Genomic DNA, 23063 nt, shown 5'->3' with positions numbered 1-23063 from the left:
CACCCAAGATAGAGCTGATGCTGAACCCTGGCTGTACCTAGTGGAACTCAGGTTTGGTGCAACATAGGCACACGCTGTTTTGGTCATCTGACACGTCTTAATGAGAACTTGGAAGAGCAGTACCCAAGATAGAGCTGATGCTGGACCCTGGCTGTACCTAGTGGAATTGTGTGTGTTAGTTTATGTGCGAAGCAGCGTGATTACCGCCAGTAGGTGTCCAGACGGGATAGTTTTTCGATCAATTGTGTGGAGTGGACGCAAAAATAAATTCAAGAACATTGGCTCGCTGACCCAACATTATGTAGGAAAGCCAGTTGGGTTCCTTACAAAAAGTACTGGGCGACCGTGTAGGATTTAATGCACTTATGAAATTGTATATTACGTGTGGATGATATTGGCAATTTGATTTTGTCGTCTGGACACGTTTTTAAAGGACAAAGTAAAAGCTGTAACAGACAGGCGTACCGGACAGCAACCGGTTCGGTACGTTAAGGTAGAAAACCTCCGCGAGCCCTTACAAAGCTCTGCTTTTTGCTAGTATAATTTGTGACCTATTAGGTCACATTTAGTGAGAGGATGCGGGCGTCACAATACGTTATTGGCCAGAGTGGTTACAACTATATTTCGTTCACATTTAATGATTTTATCGATACCTAACTATGATTATACTGCCGTCTATACAGCCTGAAACAATGTTTGAAGTAAATCAAGTTCGCTAACGCTTCGTTCTTTATAAATAGGACTCCCTTAATTTGTATTTAGTTCATTTTGAACTTAGTAATATGTACTGTCGACTCAGTCAGTGCTGATGTTGATTTATTTAGAAAGTTGTTTGGTCTAAAACTTTAAGATTTGAATAACAAAACTTCCGTGAGACCCAGACAGACTGGACCCAGACACATCAAATTAAAGCAGGTCACTCACGTATTTAAAAGTTGAAGATTTTTTGATAGGATTTGCTCCATAATGTGGAGTTTCAACGAGCACGCGTTGGCGAACATGTCGAGAAATCTTAGACTTAAAATATGTGACCCTTTTTAGGGTTTCGTAGTCACTAGAAACTCTTATAGGTTCGCCAGGTCTGTCTGTCTGTCTGTCTGTCCGAGGCTTTGCTCCGTGATCGTTAGTGCTAAAAAGTTGCAATTTGGCATGGATACATAAATCATGCATTGCGACAGAACGGTAAAATAAAAAGAGCAAAAAAAGTACCACCCATACCTACAAAAAAAAAATTTATAATTTTTTTTTGCTTTGTCCCGTTAGTGTGGGATATCGTTGGATAGGTCTTTCAAAATGAATAAGGGTTTCCTAAAACCATTTTTTGATATAGTTAATATTTTCGGAAATATGCGCTCCGAAAGAAAATAAATATGTGCAACCCCTCTAACTTTTGAACCACGGGTCCAATAAATATGAAAAAAAAAAATTGTGAAACAAGAACTTAATAAATACTTTCAATGAAAACTATAGCGAACATGATCGGTCTCGTCGTTTGTGAGTTATTGCAAAAAATCTTCTTTTCTTAGTAATAAGACGTAATGTACGAAGTGCTGCAAAGGTACTCCCTTATGATACTTACTAATAGCCCCCGTTTGGCCTATTTTGACAGAATGGTAACTACGAAACCCTACACTGAGTATGGCCCGACATGCTCTTGGCCGATTATTTATTTTATACTTTAAGATTAACCTTAAGAATTATTAATTCACAGTATAAAATTATGTACTTATGTATTGTATTGTCCCCAAGATATTAAATGACCTCGGATTAGGGTCAACAATTTGTATGTATGATCCATTGTGGTAATGTATGAAGATGTTGATCCTATTGTTGCGCGAAAGCCACGATCAACGCTTAGCATTCATTGCGCGTGCGCTTTGTAATGCCTTTATACTTTAAAAGGACGTATGTGGGAAGGTATACCACAGATATATACCTATACTAAAAATCGTAATTCAAGACCAAAAAAGTAAGACAATGTTGCCACTTTTTACTAGCGCGTAGCGCGTATTTATGTAAAAATAAGTAAATAAAAGTACTTTTTTAAATCGTAGGAGTAAAATTACCAATAAATAAATTATCTTAGCGTGTTTATTTATAAAAAGGAATTTACTATTTTACAATCAAATTATTGCAGTAGCAACATTGTCATACTTTTTTTGGTCTTGAATTACGATTTTCAGTTTAGGTACATTCAGCCCGACACCTGGCCCCTATTTCACCACGGTGACAGGTGCGACAATTGTCGACATCACTGTTACTAACGTCACAGGCCTCCATAGGCTACGGTAACCGCTTACCATCGGACGGGCAGTGTGCTAGTTTGCCACCAAAATTTTAATGAAAAAAACTCCATTATATCGCCAATTAATCAGTACTTATTTTGCGAAGCTAATGACAATTGTCACAAGAAACACGACTATTATCACGAAATTCCGACAGAGAACTGTTTTGGAGGAAGAACAGTTCGCCTTTGTACTGCCTATTCTGTAGCATACATTTTTGTTGTGTGTTTTGTACAATAACTAGTTTCTACATACATACATACAAAAGGCAGCGGGCAGGGATCGAAGGTGGAAAATTAAAAATCGAGCTCAGTGGCGAGGTATGACTGTATCCTACAGTGGACTATACAAACTGATAATTATACTGTAATTTTAATCCCATTATTGGTATTCTACGTTTATCGATCGACTAAACAAGTAAACCAACGGAACGAAATATTGTTTTTAATGGTATTCACCAATCGCGGCGCGGCACATGGAGCATTCCATGAAATTGTCTACCGTTTGACTGTATACAAACGCGAATTTACTGAAAGTTTGCAGGCATAAAAGTATCCTTTTCCATGACAAATGGTCAAAAATATCCACAGAAAAATAATCGCCTGCTTTAAATGCCGAAAAAAAAGTCACAGCACAGGAAATAAAATTCGTTTGTACGGAACAGCCCCACATGCGATATCTACATAGCTACATGTCTGCGTCGCTTACGACATTTCGTATGAAAGAAATTATAGAACAATATGACACGGACGACCTGTCTCTTTCACTTGTTCATTCGCTTAATATTTAAACAATGTGAATCGTAATGGCGATAACTCTTTGAACGCCATGCCTATCGTGCGCGGCACATGGTTGTGAACCTTGTATGAATGGACCAAGGTTGATATTGGGATGTATTAGCCGCGCGCGTCAGTTGACGTCTTTAGCGGTTAACGGGTTAATAAACGATGTGTGAATAGTAATCGCGGTAAAAGGGATTTTATGTTGTGCGTGCTCGTATGAGACGGGCACAAGACCGGAAAATTGTACTATTACAGTGAAAATATGGAAACAACTAGGTACATTTTCGACAGTTAAAGGCTACTCTGTGTGTTTGTTAAAATAAATCACGCTTACGGGCATATCTATAATAAACTACGTGTTATGGGATAAATTTTACTTGTATATTAAGATACTTCGCAGAGATCAGACGCCAGCCACGCAAGCGCAAGCGACGCGCAGCCGCGGTCACAAGCGTGCGGTCGCCCCGTTATCACTCCATGTACTAACTCCCTATTCCTGCGAGCGGTCTCTGAACTAGAAACGTTGCAATTAATGCGCGCTCTTAAGAATAAGAAAAGCAGCGGATTTGATGAAATCCCTCCAACTTTGATAAAATATTGTGCAAATGAACTACAAGGCCCGTTAACACAACTTATCAACCAATCATTTACTGAAGGCAAATTCCCGGATAGTCTAAAAATCGCTAAAATAAAACCCATACTTAAACCAGGTGGCAAGCAACAGGACCCCAACCAATACAGACCAATAGCAATTCTGCCGGCCCTATCAAAAATATTTGAAAAGGCTATGTCAAATCGCCTCTATAGCTTTTTTGAAAAATTTAAAATCCTTGACCCCAGTCAGCACGGTTTTCGAAAGCACCACTCAACTACGCTAGCAGTATATAAATATATGCAAGAAATATTAAATTTTATAAATAAAAAAAAATATGGCGTCGGCTTATTGCTGGATATGACTAAGGCGTACGATAGAGTATCCCATAATATACTCCTGTCGAAACTATACGGGATGGGTATACGTGGAACGGTTCACAAATGGTTTGAATCCTATTTAAAAAACCGCAAACAATACGTGCAAATTGAATATTGCAACCATGAAACGGGGGAAGTAGAGGAGATAAAATCGCAAACACGACTTATCACCTGTTCCATCCCCCAAGGTAGCATCTTGGCCTGTGTCCTTTTCATTGCGTATATTAATGACTTACCAAAAGTTCTTAGTAACAGTTGCATATTATTCGCGGACGACATTTCATTACTTTTTGATTGCTCAAATGATACTGAATGTAACACACGCCTAAAAGATACTTTAGTAACTGTTTCGGATTGGTTGAACGATCACAACCTCGAAATAAATTATAAAAAAACTAAAACCATCCAGTTCAAGCCATTCCAAAAGAAACCGCTAAACATCTCTCTAAACATTAATAACCAATCAATCGAGCAAGTCACTAATTTCACACTCCTAGGTTTAACAATTGACTCGCATATAGACTGGAAAGAACACATAAAAAAAATCAAAGCAAAACTCTCAAGTTTCGTATATGCTCTTTGCGCAATCAAACGAAATACAGATCTACATTGTGCCCTTTCGGTATACTATGCCTATGCCTATTCGTGGCTGCGCTATGGAGTGATTCTGTGGGGATCCAGCACAGATGCTCAGGATCTCTTTGTCATGCAAAAACATTGTGTCCGTATTCTTGCTAACATACGAGTGCCGGAAAGCTGCCGCCCGTTCTTTTTGAAATATAAATTACTGACCCTACCTTGTATATACATTCTAGAAACAGCAAACTTTGTACGAAAACACTTACACCTATACCAAATGCGTAAAGACTTAGTAGCAGGTACCACGAGATGTAACAATTTATTAGCTACTCCGACATGTAATCTAGCAATATATAAAAATAGCCCCCACGTAAGATCAATCAAAATATTCAACAAGCTTCCTCATAATATATCCACTGAGACGAAAGACAAAATATTTAAAAGAAAACTCATTAACTTACTTACCGAGAAATGTTATTATAGTATCGACGATTTCCTAAATGATGATAACCTTAATTAATCAACTAATCTAACCTACTTTTATCGATGTAAGGACATAAATGTATTTTATTCGAATAAACTATTATAAATGTAATTAAATTAAGATATTAGAGAATTAAGTAAAAATTAAGTGTTTAAGTAAATGTAAGACAGCTACAATCATATTGTGACACCCTCACAGGGTAACATGTACGCTTCCTAACATTGTATTTAACATCATGTATTTCTATGCATCAATGTACATGTATGCAATAAATGACAATAAACAATAAACAATATATTTGTTGAGTTTGATCAGGGGCGCGAAACTCCTCCCTTCGGGCAAACTCGGCTCCGTTCGGCTCGAGCAATTATTGGGGTTGACACTAGAGATGCAACGGATAGTCGTTTGGCCGGATAGCGGATACCGGATATTCGGCTTGACCATCGGCCGAATATTCGGTATCCGGCCGCCGAATATTCGGCCGGCGGAACTTTACCTACATTTCGGTTTTTAGGTGCGCATTGTGCAGGTTTTGTCCTGTTTCGTAGTGAACATTAGCGCGGACTCATTTATAGGTTCGAAATGAGTGCGCGTGTAAGTGGAATATTTAGATTGTATTAAAATAATAAACGATTACGATTATGACCGTGACTGTTTCTTATTCCAATTTTGTTTACTTACTCCGAAATCAAGCAATGTTACTATCCGGTATCCGGCCGGATAGTAGGCCACTATCCGGTATCCGGCCGGATCTTAAAATAATGGCCGGATCGGCCGGATACCGGGTAGTAACCGAATATCTGGTGCATCTCTAGTTGACACCACTTGACGTCCCTTTGCGTGCACGACCACAGATAAGATAATGGCTTGGTAGTGCCACATAGTAGAAAGGGACAGCTTGATTCTACCCTGAACCGCTTTGTAGGAAGTTTCCTTTCTGTACGGTAGTACTATTGTTTATTCTGTGGTTCTATGTCATATATTTCCGAAATACAATAACTACTAGAGTCAGTCTAGGCTAACTCTGCGCTGACTTTGTACAGTAGGTATTTAGATTTTATTCTCCGTTTAAAGGTAAATTACGCAATTATAATTCCCTTTGATTCAAAACAGTAGCTTACCTGACGCGGCGACTAAAACAAAACTTTCACTCAAACCAATTAAATACGTCACAGTGACGTCACAAATACCGTAATCGTCATGGATACACTGATATACAATTATACAGTACACCCAAGAGCTATTAAAACGGGTCACAGTTTATAAAATTTCTGTACAAAACTACCCGTTCGCATTGCTCTTAAAAAAGTTTATTTTTAGCATTAAATAAAAGATAGATCTTTATCGGCTGTTGCAAAATGGCGCGGTTTTGGAATGAGATGCAATGCCAATTCACAACAGTTAGGATCGAGCATAAATATGTATACTCGCCGGTAACAAGCGGTACAACACGATAAAATAACCAAAGGATATCACGCACTGAACTGACCTGATACTCCAGCAATGGCGGAATCCTCTCGTTGCGGCTGGTTCTTCTTTTAAGTTTAGCACTTTCTCCTCTTTCACACGCCGGCCGGCGATATGTTAAACAGTCTTAGGTCTTTTGTCACGCAGGATATATCACTAACAAACTTAGTTTTGGAGGCTTAAAACATAATAAGCGATTTAAATCGATAGCGGTCGATCTGCACGCGGCGGCGTCTCGCTAGTTCTCGTTCTCGCCAACAGAGGCGCTGCTGAGGCTCGTTCTGAGCGTGTCGCCCGAGAGTTTCGGACGATCCTATTGGCTAAAATGTCAATATTGTATCGTTGTGAAGTGCGTTTTGGCTTTGCATCGATAAACGGTAGAAGCGCGCGGAATTTTGATTAATTACTTAAAAACTAAACGTTAAGAACGGAACATTCCGCCCACCAAAATACCAATGGGATTTTCCCGAAAGAGAAAGAAAACGTTACTTAACTATTGATAAAACTACGATTTATGAAACCAATCTTAAAACTAGGGAATATCGTTAAGAGGAGCGATTATTCGGATGGAAGGGGACATAGTTTGACCAGGGGCCTTTTAACTAAATTATCCTTCGCAGTTCGCACGGTAGCCACCCGAACTACTCCGTCAGGTCCGTTATGGAGAGAGACAACTCGTCCCAACGGCCAATGAAGAGGAGGTCGGTTCTCGTCTTTGATAAGTACGATTGAGTTTACGGTTAGCGGTGTTGAGTCTTTGGTCCATTTTGCCCGCAGAGTTAAGGCGTGTAGGTACTCATTTTGCCAGCGTTTCCAGAACTGCTGTTGGAACGCTTGGATGAGTTGCCACCGGTTTAGTCGATTAAGTTTAACGTCCGTGTAGTCAGAGTCTGGGACTGCTGTCAGGGGTTCTAATGTCAGGAAGTGACCGGGTGTGAGGACGTTCAGATCGTTAGGGTCAGAACTTAATGGACACAAAGGCCTCGAGTTCATAATCGATTCGATTTGGGTGAAACATGTCGATAATTGTTCGAAAGTTAAGACCTGGTCGCCAACGATGCGATATAAATGTGTCTTGGCGGCCTTAATCTGGATTTCCCATATCCCTCCAAAGTGTGGAGCAGACGGGGGGTTGCGTTTGAAAGTGATACGTTCTGCGTGCGAGGCTCGTTCGATACATGCCGCTAGTTGTGAGCTCGCGCCGACAAAGTTAGTACCACAATCCGAGTGTATGACGTTACAACGGCCACGACGGGAAACGAAACGACGTAAGGCTGCGATGAAGCCGTCGGTTGATAGCGTTGATACTACCTCCAAGTGCACGGCCTTAGTGCTTAGGCACACAAACAGGCATAAGTAAGCCTTATCGATTTTCGCACCGCGATGGGATCCGAGTTTGATGCGAAAGGGACCACCGAAATCAACGCCGACTACAGAAAACGGTTTAGCCTGATTGACTCGAAAGGCAGGAAGGTCGCTCATGAACGGTTGCAGAGGCTGCGGATGAAGACGATAGCAGCGGATGCATTTCGAAAGCTGGTGTCGTATCGCTCGCCTAGCCGCGAGGATCCAGAATTGTTGCAGGACTAAATAATGAGTCGTATTTAGACCAGGGTGAAAGGTTTTCCGATGGACGGATTCGATTACGCGTGTCGTAAGTACACACTTTCTAGGCAATAAGGCAGGATGCTTATGTTCAAATTCTAAGCCGGAGCGCGCGAGGCGTCCGCCCACCCTGAGAATCCCTTGGTCGTCTAGGAACGGGTTTAGTTTGCGAAGACTACGAGGTAGCTGTTTTCGCAACCTAAGTTTCGATATGACATCGGAAAAATGTCGATCTTGGAAATGCTTGACGATTTCTAGTAGCGCGCGATGGCGCTCGATGTCCGTTATGAGCAGGCCCTCAGATCGCGAAGCGCTGCCACGCGCGTTGGTACAAAACCTACGAACGTAAGCTAGAATGCGACAGACCTTGTCCAACGACGAATATCTCTCTAACAGCTGATCGATTATTGACGTTTGCTTGATTGGTTCGGTTTGGCTTGTTACGAGAGTTACACGACGCTGTTCGGAAAGTACGACGTTATCGGTGTTGCGATCTTTCGAAAGATCTGTTGGCCATTCGGACGGCGATTGAGAGAGCCACTCTGGGCCCGCCCACCATAGCGTGTTGGTTAAAAGTTCCCGAGGAAACTGCCCTCGTGAACAGATATCTGCGGGATTCGTTCCAGAGGGAACGTGTCTCCAGCAAGCGGTAGGAACGATGTCCTGCACGTGGCTAACACGATTTGCGACGAATGTCACCCAACGAGAGGACGGAGCGCGTAACCAAGCCAATGTAACGGTTGAGTCGCACCAAAGGTAGGTTTCGTCGACAGGCAGCCGTAGCGTGTCCTTGACGAACTTGATGAGATCAGCAAGTAGCACTGCTGCGCACAGTTCTAATCTGGGCAAAGATTGTTTCCGGAGTGGACAAACTCTGGCCTTTGCGCAAACGAGGTGGACGCGGACGGAGCCATCAGACTCGGTGACACGTAGATATACAACGGCGCCATACGCTACCTCAGAACTGTCACAAAACCCGTGCAACTGATACGATTGAGCACCTTCGATGGTGAATTTGCGAGGGATTTTCAAATCTCTAACTTGAGGAAGCTGCTGAGAGAAATTGCTCCATTGGGACACAATTTCCGGAGGAGGAGTTTCATCCCACGAAGAGCCGAGAATCCAAAGTTTTTGGATCAAGGCTTTGGCTTGGATTGTCAATGGAGACAAGAAACCCAAAGGGTCGAAGATTCTGGCGACCTCACTTAGAACCGTTCGTTTGGTACACGGTTGATTAGAAGGTTGGACGTTAAAAACGAACGAGTCTGAAGCAGGTTCCCATTTAAGGCCAAGGACCTTAACGGTGGTGTCTTCGGCCTCGGTAAATGCGATGGCGTCCGAGAGACACATTTCTGAGGGCAAATCCCGAAGAAGTTCGGGTCGGTTGCTTACCCATTTTCTTAGCTCGAACGCGCCGAGCTTGAAAAGTGCGATAACCTGTGACTTGATGTCACAAGCGTCATCCAGCGAAGAACTGCCGGTAACGACGTCGTCGACGTAAATATCGGAAGTTAGAACGGTTTTGGCCTTCGGGTACTTATGACCTTCATCGTTGGCCAATTGCTGGATCGTTCGGCAAGCAAGAAACGGAGCCGAGGAGACCCCGTACGTTACGGTGTTCAATACGTATTCCTGAAGAGGCTCATCTGGGTGAGCTCGCCAGAGAATACGCTGGTAATCCCGGTGATGCGGAGCAACGTTAATTTGACGGTACATTTGGCGCACGTCGGCCATAAAGACCACTTCGTGCTCCCGGTAGTGAAGAAGAATCTCCGCAATGTTGGATTGTAACTTTGGGCCTGTTAATAGCGAGTCGTTAAGCGATTTGGAATGCGCATCTCTAGCTGAAGCGTCAAAAACAACGCGAAGCTTCGTTGTGGCGCTCTCAGGGCGCAAAATGCAGTGATGCGGCACATAAAACTTGCCTTGACCCATGTGCTTAGCAGGCACCAAAGTCATGTGACCACTTTCGATGTAGTCGGTCATGAAATCAACATATTGTTGTTTCAAGTCTGGATCACGAGAAAGGCGCTTTTCGATAGCATGGAAGCGTCGTAGCGCTATCTCCCGAGAGCCTTCAAACACAGGCTCAGCGTTATCTTTGAAGGGGAGACAGACGACGTACCTACCAGTCTCGTCACGGTAATGCTCGTCTGTGAAACTAGTTTCACAGAGTTGTTCATCTGGGGTTAATCGGGAAGAATGTGGAACGGTATCGATTTCCCAGAAGCGTTGAACAATATTGTTTAAGCTGTCATCCATATTAGGTGATGGCACACTTAATAAAGACGACGATGCTAGTCGGATTCTACCGACAATCAGCCATCCGAAGACAGAGTTGAGAGCACGCGGTTTATTGACGCAGCGTTTCAAACGTTGGTCGAGAAGTGACTCAGCAAAGACATCGGCAGCGAGCAAGACATCAATTGGACCAGGAATATCAAAACCAGGATCAGCTAACGGTAATGTTTTGAGTTCCTCCCATCCACTCGTATTGAGTCTTGCGATTGGTTGTTCATCACAAATGTGTGGTGAAACAAACATTTCCAGACGGAAATGTACGGTATCCTTGGCACCTATATCGCATGTGACTTTGCCAGTCACTGTTGCGGGTGCACCTCCTAGGCCGCATGGCCCCTCACTAGTCGGTGTAGGCTCCAACTTTAGCCGTTGAGCCGCTTGTGTAGTGAGAAGATTATTTTGACTTCCGGCGTCCAATAACGCCCGGAATGTCTGAAACTCGCCCGAAGCATCACGAATTTGGACGAGCGCGGTTGCCAGTAGCACGGTTGTATTCGAAGGTGAATTGAACGGAGTCAACGATTCTTTAGCTAGTAAGACGACTGAGCTTGATTTTTCACCAGAAGGTTCAGGATTGCTGGCAGCTTGCTCTCGGTGCAACAGAGTGTGGTGCTTCCGCTTGCATTTCTGACAAGAGAATATCGATGTGCATTGTCGCACTGAATGAGACGCGTTAAGACAGTTGTAGCACCATTTCCTCTCCGTGGTAAGAGCCATTCGTTCATCCACTGATTTAGCTATAAAGTCCTTGCAGGCTGATATGTTGTGCTCTTCAGCACAGAAGGAACATTTTCGGACAACTTTCGGAGTTGCCGAAACTGACGGAGTTCCCGAAACTTTCGGTTTCACCTCTTGTTTGTCACCACCCTTTGGAAGGGGGTTCACGGTAGGAGAGAGGAGAGTATGCGTGACGTTAAGTCGCTTCGGTTTCGGTAAAGTTCCCGTTGCCTCTTTAGAAGTGTTCGCGTTTTTAGAAGTAACGCCGGTAAAGTGCGTATCGCGCAACAAAGCTTCGCTTTTCGCGTGTAAAAATGCCCTAATCTGCTTGTACTGAGGCATCTCCACGTTGATGTGTTTCTCCTCAAACTCGCGTCGCAGCTTTGTATCTAGCTTGGCAAGAATGTTATAACAAAGGACAAAGTCCCAATGTTCGGTCGGTAACTTCAACTGTTTTAAAATAGTTAGATTTTCATCGATTGTATCGAGCGCGTGTCGAAAATCTTGAGCGCTAGCTGTTTTAAAACTGACATCCAAAATGTCACGCCAACACGTAAAAGCTAAGTCGCGTTTGTCCTCGTAACGGGACTTGAGAGCATCGTATGCACTTAAATAATGTTCACTTGCAACAGGAAACGTTCTGATTAATGATAAAGCGTCACCGCGTAAAACGGACACTAAATAATGAAATTTCTCAATTTCACTCAAAAGGGTCGATTCGTGAATAAGCGCATTATAAGTCGCGATGAACTCGGGCCACTCCTTAATAGTACCCGAAAAGGTCGGTAACGAAATTTTTGGAAGCCGCATATTAGTACTATGCGAACCCGGTGTTATGTCCTGTCTCGAAATACCCGGTTGTTGAGACGAACACGGTAAAAATTTACGCTGTAGGGCAACTACGTTAAAATACGCTTCGTCGAATCGTTCCTGAATCTCGTTCTCACTGTCGTCGACATCATCCCCTAGTAGATCCGAAATGATAAGATGCGACTCTTGAAAACTATCAGCGATATTTTTTATCTCCTGACAATATGAAAGAAATAACTCGACTTGTGAATCATCGGTATTGGCTAAGGTCCCTATTTCCAAAGCCTTCGCTATACGGTTATACGCTATAGTACGTTTACGTCGTAAACTCGGTAAGTTGTTGACAGTGTAAGTTGTATCGGTACATTTTTTACCTACACTGGAACTGGATTTAGATTTACGCCTTGTTAGGTAAGACATTGTTTAAGGTCGGAAACAATGTTTACTAATACGCAAATAATATACACTAAAACAACAAGCTCGTATTTAAAAACACTATACGTTATCAGTGATAGCACAAATAAAAACAGCTTCGATGTTTATATAACGCGGCAACTATTAAAACCGGCACCCCGAGTTCGCGGAATTAATGTAGTAAAATTTATCAGTTTAGTAAATTTATACGAAAATGAACTCAAATGGCACTCGGTACGGTTATCGGTAGTCGGTAAAGTCGATAGAAAATAAAAATGAAAAAAAGTCCAGTATAAAAATTTTATAACACGAAATTAATTTGAGAAATCTGGAACTACTAAAGTGAATACCTAATTAAACGTTTACAATACCTATCTCCCTTCAAAGTTATTAATACGATAAATTGGATTTCAAAATTTAAAATATAATGCCAATTTTTAATACGATAAGTCGAGCCGTCAGAAATAAAGAAATGAGTTATACGAATTTCGAACACCTGTGTACAAAACACGCTCAAGACCCGAGTCGCCGTATGCTACGCCTCGGACGAGGGGTCAAGTTACGTGGTTCTGTGAACAAAGGGAGAAGGCCAACGAAACGCGTGATCAAACTACGTACAAACTCCGTAAGACGGAGGTCTCGTTACACTGGGAACTTAATTCTCAGAATACCCGTAGGTATGAAATATTGTAGGTTGTAGTTTTCGTTACAAAATTATAGGATTACTTAATAATTCGGTTATTTATGATAAAACGCTAAATGATTTTGTTAACTAGACAACAATGATTAGGTATATTTCGATAGTTTTAGTGAAATGATTAAGCAGTTTTAAATTCGGTAGGCGGTGGAGTAAGCGAGACAACATGAACCAAAGACTTTGATTTTAACTTCGTAATTACGCGATAAATTGACGTTGCAATTCGTTTACACGGTAGGTAAGGATATTAAACGAGTATTAACGACAATGTTAGAAAGGTTACGAAGTGAAATTGGTACTTGGTAGGCCGAGTGTGAATAGAGGTCAAAAGGTCGTTCGCGGGTTTCGGCACCAAAATATGTTGCAAAATGGCGCGGTTTTGGAATGAGATGCAATGCCAATTCACAACAGTTAGGATCGAGCATAAATATGTATACTCGCCGGTAACAAACGGTACAACACGATAAAATAACCAAAGGATATCACGCACTGAACTGACCTGATACTCCAGCAATGGCGGAATCCTCTCGTTGCGGCTGGTTCTTCTTTTAAGTTTAGCACTTTCTCCTCTTTCACACGCCGGCCGGCGATATGTTAAACAGTCTTAGGTCTTTTGTCACGCAGGATATATCACTAACAAACTTAGTTTTGGAGGCTTAAAACATAATAAGCGATTTAAATCGATAGCGGTCGATCTGCACGCGGCGGCGTCTCGCTAGTTCTCGTTCTCGCCAACAGAGGCGCTGCTGAGGCTCGTTCTGAGCGTGTCGCCCGAGAGTTTCGGACGATCCTATTGGCTAAAATGTCAATATTGTATCGTTGTGAAGTGCGTTTTGGCTTTGCATCGATAAACGGTAGAAGCGCGCGGAATTTTGATTAATTACTTAAAAACTAAACGTTAAGAACGGAACATCGGCTATTATATCCGGTAGAAAATACAACGATAAACTAATGTGAACGACAGTTCAATAAAACAATCCGATGATTCAGCAAGACGTATATTCACGTACTCTCCGACACAGTTAAGTAAGTTACATCAAATCACAACGTTTGGATATAACAATCTGACAACATGATCTGCACTCGTTAGTAGTCTCACTCGTTCTGCCCCCCAACCGTAGCGTCAGTTGCCGCCATCTTGTCTCACCGGAAGCGCTACGATTAGAACTGGCGCGACCAATCGGGAGCCAGCACGAAATGTCAAATACTCACTTCCGCTACTTATTAAATGAATATATTTTGATAAACAGTCTTAACACTGTTTATCAAAATATACATAAATTTAAATTACATATTTTAATAATTAATTATGACAATGAAATGCTAACAGTCGGCCTTTCCTGACTTTTTATCGTCTCGATAAAATGCCAGTAATCAGTAAACTATAAACTATGACATGCCTCAATTTCAACAGTTAGGGTTTAATTTGACAATAATAATGTTTATTTTCCTAATTTTAAAATGTTAACAAAATTAGGATCCATTTGCTTTTCATACTTATTCTACTATGTTATATTTGTAACATATTATCTATCCATAACACTGGTTTAACAATAACGATGCGATCATTTTAAATATTTATATTGGACATTTCCAAAACACAACTTACATATAAATCGCAGTACTGGAGCCCCCTTCATGTCTCCAATACTGCCTCATATAATCTAATCACAACATGGAGCCCCTTCATGTCTCCAATATTGCCTCATATAAACTAATCACAGTACTGGAGCCCCTGCATGTCTCCAATACTGCCTCATATAAATAATAACAATACTGGAGCCCCTTCATGTCTCCAATACTGACTTATATAACTAATTACAATACTGGAGCCCCTTCATGTCTCCAATACTGCCTCGTATAACTAATCACAATACTGAAGCCCCTTCATGTCTTCAATATTGTCTCATAACAATTAATCATAGTACTGGAGCCCCTTAATGTCTCCAATACTCTCTATAGCCTTGAATTCGACATTAAGAGTCCTCAACAAGTCAATGTACACGTTAATCAACCATAACTTCAATGTATTGTAATAATTCTATCGTAACACATCATAACTCGTTACACATTTTACTAATCTACTCATATCATTGTTAATTGTATATAATACTTCCTTCGCCCAGATGCGAGACTTTTACATTACACTTCCTTGCCAATCAAAAGTTACGACTCATCACTTTCACTGCTAGAATCAATATCATTACTCCTATTGAATACCATCCAACGATGCATTTTGTCAACTGAGAAAATCCCACTAAACGGTCTATTACCCTTTCGAGAGAGTGGAGTGTCCTCCACAACGTACCTATCATTGTCAAGTACTTCAACAACGCGATACGGGCCCCGAAGTTTAGATACTAGCTTTCTACTCTGCCCACTCGATGGTATGTCCCTCTCTAACCTTACTAAATCCCCAACCTGAAAAGTGAGCTGTTTTCTACCCTTATCAAACGCTGCTTTTTGCTTTTCTTGATTTAACCGGACATGCTCAGAAATTTCACTACGAATATCTTCAAGTGAGTGATTAGTCTCTACCGTACTCTTACTTTGTGTATCGTCACTCTGCGTCACTGAATCGTCAATTTCAATGTGTGATTGTAGCACTGAGTCTGACATTCCAGATAGTCTAAAACCAAAAAGTGCTTGCGAAGGTGTCTTACCCGTGCCCTTATTAATAGTGTTGTTTAAACCCCATTGTACTTCGTCAACATATTCGTCCCATGACGTTTCCGATTTACCATGGGTAACAGCAGTAAGAGAAGATAAAACCGTTCGGTTGTATCTCTCAACTTGCCCGTTGGCACGTGGTGTCGCGGTTGCGTTGAGGATATGTTTGACCCCTCGAGAATGTAAGTACTTTTTGAAACTTTTAGCCGTGAACGATGTCCCTCTATCAGATATTAGCCGTTTTGGCACGTCAAAAGTGTGGAAGTAATGTTTAATAGCTCTAATCGAATGAACAGCTTTTGTACTTTTCACTGGAATTAACATGATATATTTTGTGAACGCATCTATTATTATAAGTAAGTAAGCGTTTTTCCTTTTGCTGCGTACGAAGGGACCCAGGTGGTCAATATGGATAGTATGAAACGGTCGGTCAACTTTTTCAATGGGATGTAGTTCACCAGCCTTTTTCCCTGATGGTACCTTCGCATGCGCACACTCTAAGCACGAATCGACGTATTTCTTAATAAATCGTCTCATTTTAGCAAACCAATAATTGCTCTTAATTTTCTCATAGGTTTTGTCGAAACCAAAATGGCCAATATCATCATGACTAGCCTTCAGCACCTGCCATCTGACGCCTTTTGGTACAACCCAGCGATCACCGTCTTCAGTTTTCCTAAATAACAACCCCCTCTTGACCAAGTAGTTATTTTTGATTTCTACAACATTATTGCTTTCTGGGTCATTAAATATGTTTACTATCCTCTGAAGTTCGGGATCACTGCTCTGTACCGTAGTTATCCAATTGGAACTAATATTTCGAATATTTAAAACAGGGGTCGATTTTAAATCAGGGGGATTACGGCTCAACGCATCAACATGAGCCATGGTTAAACCAGGCTTGTATACAATATTGAAATCGTATTCTTGGAGTATGCTCCACCAGCGCGCCACTCTCGGTAACATGTCTTTCTTATCAAAGGTGGCTCTAAGCGAGTTACAATCAGTGACAATGGTGAAGGAAATACCTAACAAGTACACACGAAAGCGCTGCACTGAACATACTACGGCAAGAGTTTCTAAATCATAAGAGGTGAACTTTGCTTCTTCCGGCGAAGTCTGCCTACTAAAGTATGCGACTGCAGTAAATGGAGAGTCTTTATCTCGTCTTTGAAGAAGTATGCCCGCTATCCCATGTTTCGAGGCATCTGTGTGAACCTGGGTTTCATATGAAGGGTCGTAAAAGGACAATATCGGTCGTTTAATTAACTCATTTTTCAATGTAACAAATGCGTTTTCTTCAGCTTCCCCCCATGTCCAGCGGGCATCCTTCTTCAACAGTTGAGTTAAGGGTTTTGCAAGTGCCGAAAACCCTTTGACAAACCGGCGAAAGAAACTCGCTAAACCGATGAATTGTCTTACCTTGTGCTGGTCTGTAGGTCTGGGAAATTTCTCTACCGCTTCTATCTTGCTAACACCAGGCCGTATACCCTCCTCGCTAATTTCAAACCCGAGATAATTTATGGACTGCATCAAAAAGTGACACTTTTTAAGATTTAACGTCAGCCCTGATTTGCGAAACAGCTCTAATACCTCCCTCAATTTAATAAGTCCTTCATCAACAGTCTTCGACGGAATGTTCACATCATCCATGTATGCTAGAGCGTCTTTGAATCTAGCGTTACCTAAAATGTTATTGATTGCCCTTTGAAAAGTGGACGGTGCATTAACTAACCCAAAGGGCATTCTTGTGAATTCATAATGCCCGTCCGGCGTTATGAACGCAGTTAGGTGTCTCGAGGGTTCAGCCATGGGGATCTGATAATATCCAGAAACCAAGTCCAAAGCTGTATAAAATTTATGACCAGAAAGGTTATCTAATTGATCATCTATCCTCGGGAGAGGATAATGTTCTTTGATTGTACGTTTGTTGAGAGTCCTAAAATCCACACAAAGGCGGTAATCGCCTGTTTTCTTTTTAACTAACAAAATCGGTGATGCGTATTCTGAAGAAGATTGTTGCACGATACCCGATTCTTCTAGTTCCTGAACTATATCCCTAACTACCTCTCGCTCTGAAAGGGGTAACCGATATGGTCTATATACCACAGGTGTAGGGTCATTAAGTTTAATGCTCATTTCCGTGTTGGTAACACACCCTAGCTCCTTGATCGAAAACGCGAAGCAATCTCTGTACTCATTTAACAAATCAACTAATTTATGCCGGTCATCATCCTTTATATTTTTATCTACATTTACCATTGTTTCATCAATCAAGGAATCGCTGCCTTGATTACCATTATTACATTCGACCCTATTGACGTTAAATGTTTCTGCAGGCATAGGAGCTTCCTTTAAAGGTATCGCACGGACTAACAATACGTCTTTATCTAAACTAAAGCCCTCTGCCACTAGACCTTTGATCACCACCTGACCATGACCTTCTACCATTTTAATCACACTTTGTATACTGTCGTATTCTTTTCTTGGCTGTAAACACATACTTGGCTCAATAAATAAATCACCATTATACGTTGGTTTCGAATACACATCTACAACCGTATAGCCCCTAACATTCACCGACTCATGAACATACAATGGTATATTTTCTTTAACCTGCAATGTGTTTGTTGATATTTTAAGCGTTTTACTAGTTTTATAAACAACAATATGTTCTTGTTCGGTAAATGTTTGCCCTACCAACAGAGGAACTTTCAAAAGATTATCTGGGACAACCAACGCTTCCAAGCCCGCTTGAGCTGAGTCTATTTTCAGAGTGACATTAAACTTTCCTATGCAGTTAACTAGTCCTTCACCGAATCCTATAAGCACCGGTAAGTCTGTTAGAATCCAATCATCTGATAATTTGTGAGCGACCGATTCCCTCACTACAGTGCATTCACTGCCGAAATCTATGTAACATTCCAAATCTTTACCATTTACTATCGCGGATTTAAAATATTTAGTATCATTACCCTGCTTAAGCGATATGCGTAAAACAGTCTTTTTCTCAGTATTTTCTTTCTTTGAAAGGCAATCGCTAGCAATATGCCCAACTTTATTACATGAGTTGCACCTTTTGATTGGAAGTTTACATTTAAAATATGGGTGACCCTCTTCGCCACAATTGTAACATTTTGTGTTGCTTTTAGGTTCATTATTACTGGTTACAGATTTATTAAACCTAGGACGCCTATTGTCGGACGTGCCGGCCTGAAAAGATGTGTTGGTCCTTTCACTGGGTTTTGTAGTTTTGACATTTCTTAAGTATACTAACAATTTATCAGGCTCTGTGAATTGAGCAGCCTCTGCGCTTGTCCTTACGGACCTATCCTCAATACCGAACAACAGACAGTCTATTGCGTTCTTACCCGTTATATTACAACGATTCAAGAAAATAATCTTTTTGTAATAGTATTCCTCTAACGATTCACCAAATCGCGCCCTACAGGCCAACATTTCAGTCAACAGTCGCCCATAATTCTCGTCACTTGGAAAGACTGATTTCAGTTTCTCCTGCCACTCAGACCATGAAAACAGGAGACTTGGCAATCCTTGATACCATTGTTGTGCGAGGCCTACTAACTTCGGTAAGGCATAATGGATTGTTTGTCTTTCTGTCCAGCTATAAATTTGCGCGCATTCGTTAACCTTCAATAACCATGTACTAATAGTCTGCGTCCGTTTAGCAGGGTCATATTCAGGTATAACATTCATAGTCGGAAATCTTTCATTACTGCCTCCCGCTTTCATAGTCTGAATGAGTTCTTTAAATTGTGTAGCAAAATCTATCATCTCCCTATTACTAACAGATGAGTTAGGCAATTCCTGTGAAGCTGTATCTGCACCTGCCGGGGTCATCTGGATAGGTTCAGCTGGTGTGACTGATTGGGGTTCACCTGGTCGTAATCTGGTCAGCTCGTGCTCGTGCTGACGACGTGAAGAACTGGGTGTCCTTCGCCGACGAGATCTCGAACGCCTCACCTTCCTGCTCTTTCTATACCGGCTACGGCTGCTGCGATGCCCCGAGTGCCGACGTCTTTGGCGCTCTGGGGTATAGCTGTCATCCTCTTCATACGACTCGTCTCTTTTTCGTTTACGAGACGGTCCTGGACTCGACTCTTTTCCACTTGCCATGATTATAACTGCAAAATTCCACCAAAAGTGAATGTTCTAAAAATGTTACTGAGTCACCTATGGTTAAAAGCTAATTGAGAGTATCAATTATACTTTTAATCTAGTAAAACCTTTTGTAAACTGTTACTAATATGAAAGTAGTCTTTGTAAGCACCATTGTAATTACTGTATCTTTACATACAACCTTACCTATGAAAGATTTCAACTTTCTTCGTCATTTGTAAATGTGTAAACACTTGTAAACTCACTGTAAAATGTTGTAAAGCACTGTAAAATACTTTATCTGGCATATACTATGGATATTTGACGTTTTCAGATTGTTTGTAAATTTGTAAACGACTGTAAATAGTATATTTAACATACCCTAATGCAACTTGAGACTTCCAGAACAATTGTAAATTTGTAAACTATTATAAACTCATTGTAAGCTATTGTAAACTACTGCAGGGCACTGTATATAACATACACTAACGCAATTTGCAACTTTCAGAACAATTGTAAATTTGTAAACTTTTGTAAACTCATTGTAAACTACTGTAAACACTATATTTAACATACCCCAACGCCATTTGAGAGTACCAGGACAATTGTAAATTTGTAACTTTTGTAAACTCATTGTAAACTATTGTAAACTACTGTAAGACACTGTATATAACATACATTAATGCAATTTGAGACTTCTAGAACAATTGTAACTTTGTAAACTTTTGTAAACTTATTGTCAACTATTGTAAACTGCTGTATATAACATACACTAACTCAATTTGAGACTTGCAGAATATTTATAAATTTTGAAAACAAGTGTAGACAGATGTAAACAACAGTTACAAAGTCATGCGTGCCTTACACTCAATTGTCTTTATTTAGTGTCTTACACGTTTACTATAACGACAGAAAAATAAAACGAGAATGTAATTGTCTAACCCTTTAAAAAAAAGAAGATTTGTATCGGTCAAAGCGCTTAACCGTTTTTGTTTCATAACAAACTTATGATAGTGAAATAACTTCAAGTTATCAACAAGAAAGAAGAAAAATATACATAATACATATCGTTTATCACATTAGAAAAGCCAATAATTTGCAATTACATACCTTCAAGGGCGTAAGTTTTTTCACCAAGGTTTTTATACAAGAACCTCGACTAATCCCGCCTTCTGAACTGTGAACGACAGTTCAATAAAACAATCCGATGATTCAGCAAGACGTATATTCACGTACTCTCCGACACAGTTAAGTAAGTTACATCAAATCACAACGTTTGGATATAACAATCTGACAACATGATCTGCACTCGTTAGTAGTCTCACTCGTTCTGCCCTCCAACCGTAGCGTCAGTTGCCGCCATCTTGTCTCACCGGAAGCGCTACGATTAGAACTGGCGCGACCAATCGGGAGCCAGCACGAAATGTCAAATACTCACTTCCGCTACTTATTAAATGAATATATTTTGATAAACAGTCTTAACACTGTTTATCAAAATATACATAAATTTAAATTACATATTTTAATAATTAATTATGACAATGAAATGCTAACACTAATTTAATAGCATGATCTTCAAAAGTGTAACGAATAATTAAGTGCGATAACTTCTTGCATAGGTACAGTCGCCGCGCCGTCAGATATATCGGAGCTGCCGAGGTGCTCAAAAATATCTGAACACGCAGTTTAACGCCTTGAAGCGTGTTCAGATATTTGTGAGTACCCTGCCCGCTCCGATATATGTGATGGCGGCTGTAGTTTAACCGGTATAAATTATAATGATGAAAAAAGAACATGATCTTCAAAAGTTTAATGCCAAAAGTGATTCAGGTATTTACATGGTACGTCATGCTTACTTCTGAGAAGTTATTTCTAAAGTTCTTTCTAAAGGTACCGATGAATTCAGACTACACCTTAATCATTGCAACAATATTGCAGCGCGACATTCTCTCTCTCTCTCTTCCTTCCTTGCCGTATCCGGCAATGGCGACTCCATCAACAATTCTTATCCGGATTATGAAATGCCCTTATGTGACTCGCAAAACCAAACTTTGTCTTGAGCCCCCTCCAGACTATGCGCATGAATCGCGGGCGAAGCCGCGAACGCGAGTGTGGAGTCGATTTCGCTGTCTGCGAAAATCGACGCCACACTCACGTTCGCGGCTTCGCGCACGAGTGAGGAGGGGGCTTTGGAGACAGCGCGGCATTACTGCGGCAGTAATGCAGTCTCATTGCTGCAGGAAGCGTCAAATTTGATACCTATAAGTGTCTCTATTTAATGACCCTTTTGACACAAACACCATTACACATCAACACACACACGTTTGACACATCTACACATCGTTACTGAAACAGTAATGCAGCCGGCTGGTGGGGCCTGGGCTATAACCGCGAAAATCGAAGTTCGCAAATTGCGGGCATTTTTCTCTGTCACTCTTATTACGCCTTGATTGGAGTAAAAGAGAAAGATCCCCGCAATTTGCGAATTTCGGTTTTCGCGGTAGCCCCTCTGAATCCGAACGGTACCTACCTACTAGAGTTAGATCAAGAAAAGTCTGCAACGATTTTGATAGCATACACAGTGCAAGTGTTATTTATACGTCATAATTTCATAGAAGTATGACGTTTAAATAATACTGTTGGTATTGGTACTGCGTGTGCTGTCAAAATCGTTGCACGCTTATATTGGTCTAACTCTAAACTTTAAAAGTATGGCGGTCGTGAAATGATGCAAGCTACTTTAAATTCTTAATAAAGACGAATAATTAATATAGCTAAAACAGTGATACTTTCACTCGAACCAATTAAACGTCACAGTGACGTCACGAATACCGGTCATTGGATCCAGTGGTAGCGATAGTGAAATGGCGATACTGTTTAATTCATGATAAAGACAACTAAAATAATAAAGACAGCTAAAACAGTGTTTTACTCGTACGCGCGAAGCCGGGCGGTGAAGCGTCCAAAACAGTCATGCGTTCAATCCATGTTCAATCAAATTCCGGCTGGACATACAGGCCAATTCAAACGTACACTGAATATCAGAATGATATCATTTAGTTATTGTGCGTCCCGCTCGCTCTAATACATGTCCGGACGATTCCGAGCGAAATGTACGATAATTATTGACGTCATTTAGATGTCATTCTGATGTCAGTGTA

At 41.0% G+C, this 23063-nt stretch overlaps 1 protein-coding gene and 2 long non-coding RNA genes across 11 annotated transcripts in view; 1 reads left to right on the top strand and 2 right to left on the bottom strand.

Annotated features, from left to right (window-relative positions):
- The window catches only part of LOC134806383 (mucin-2-like), a 116864-nt gene that overhangs the window by 80878 nt on the left and 12923 nt on the right, over positions 1–23063 (bottom strand). The window lies entirely within an intron of this gene.
- The window catches only part of LOC134806470 (uncharacterized), a 484735-nt gene that overhangs the window by 449162 nt on the left and 12510 nt on the right, over positions 1–23063 (top strand). The window lies entirely within an intron of this gene.
- On the bottom strand, positions 14096–21390 carry LOC134806348 (uncharacterized). The gene is made up of 2 exons (XR_010146522.1): positions 21013–21390; positions 14096–19928 (listed from the first exon to the last, which is right to left on the bottom strand). It is a non-coding gene; the product is annotated as an uncharacterized LOC134806348 (long non-coding RNA).

This window comes from Cydia splendana, chromosome 3 (assembly GCF_910591565.1).
Source record: "Cydia splendana chromosome 3, ilCydSple1.2, whole genome shotgun sequence".
NCBI classification, from domain to species: domain Eukaryota; kingdom Metazoa; phylum Arthropoda; class Insecta; order Lepidoptera; family Tortricidae; genus Cydia; species Cydia splendana.
This window is presented reverse-complemented; position numbering and strand designations above follow the sequence as displayed.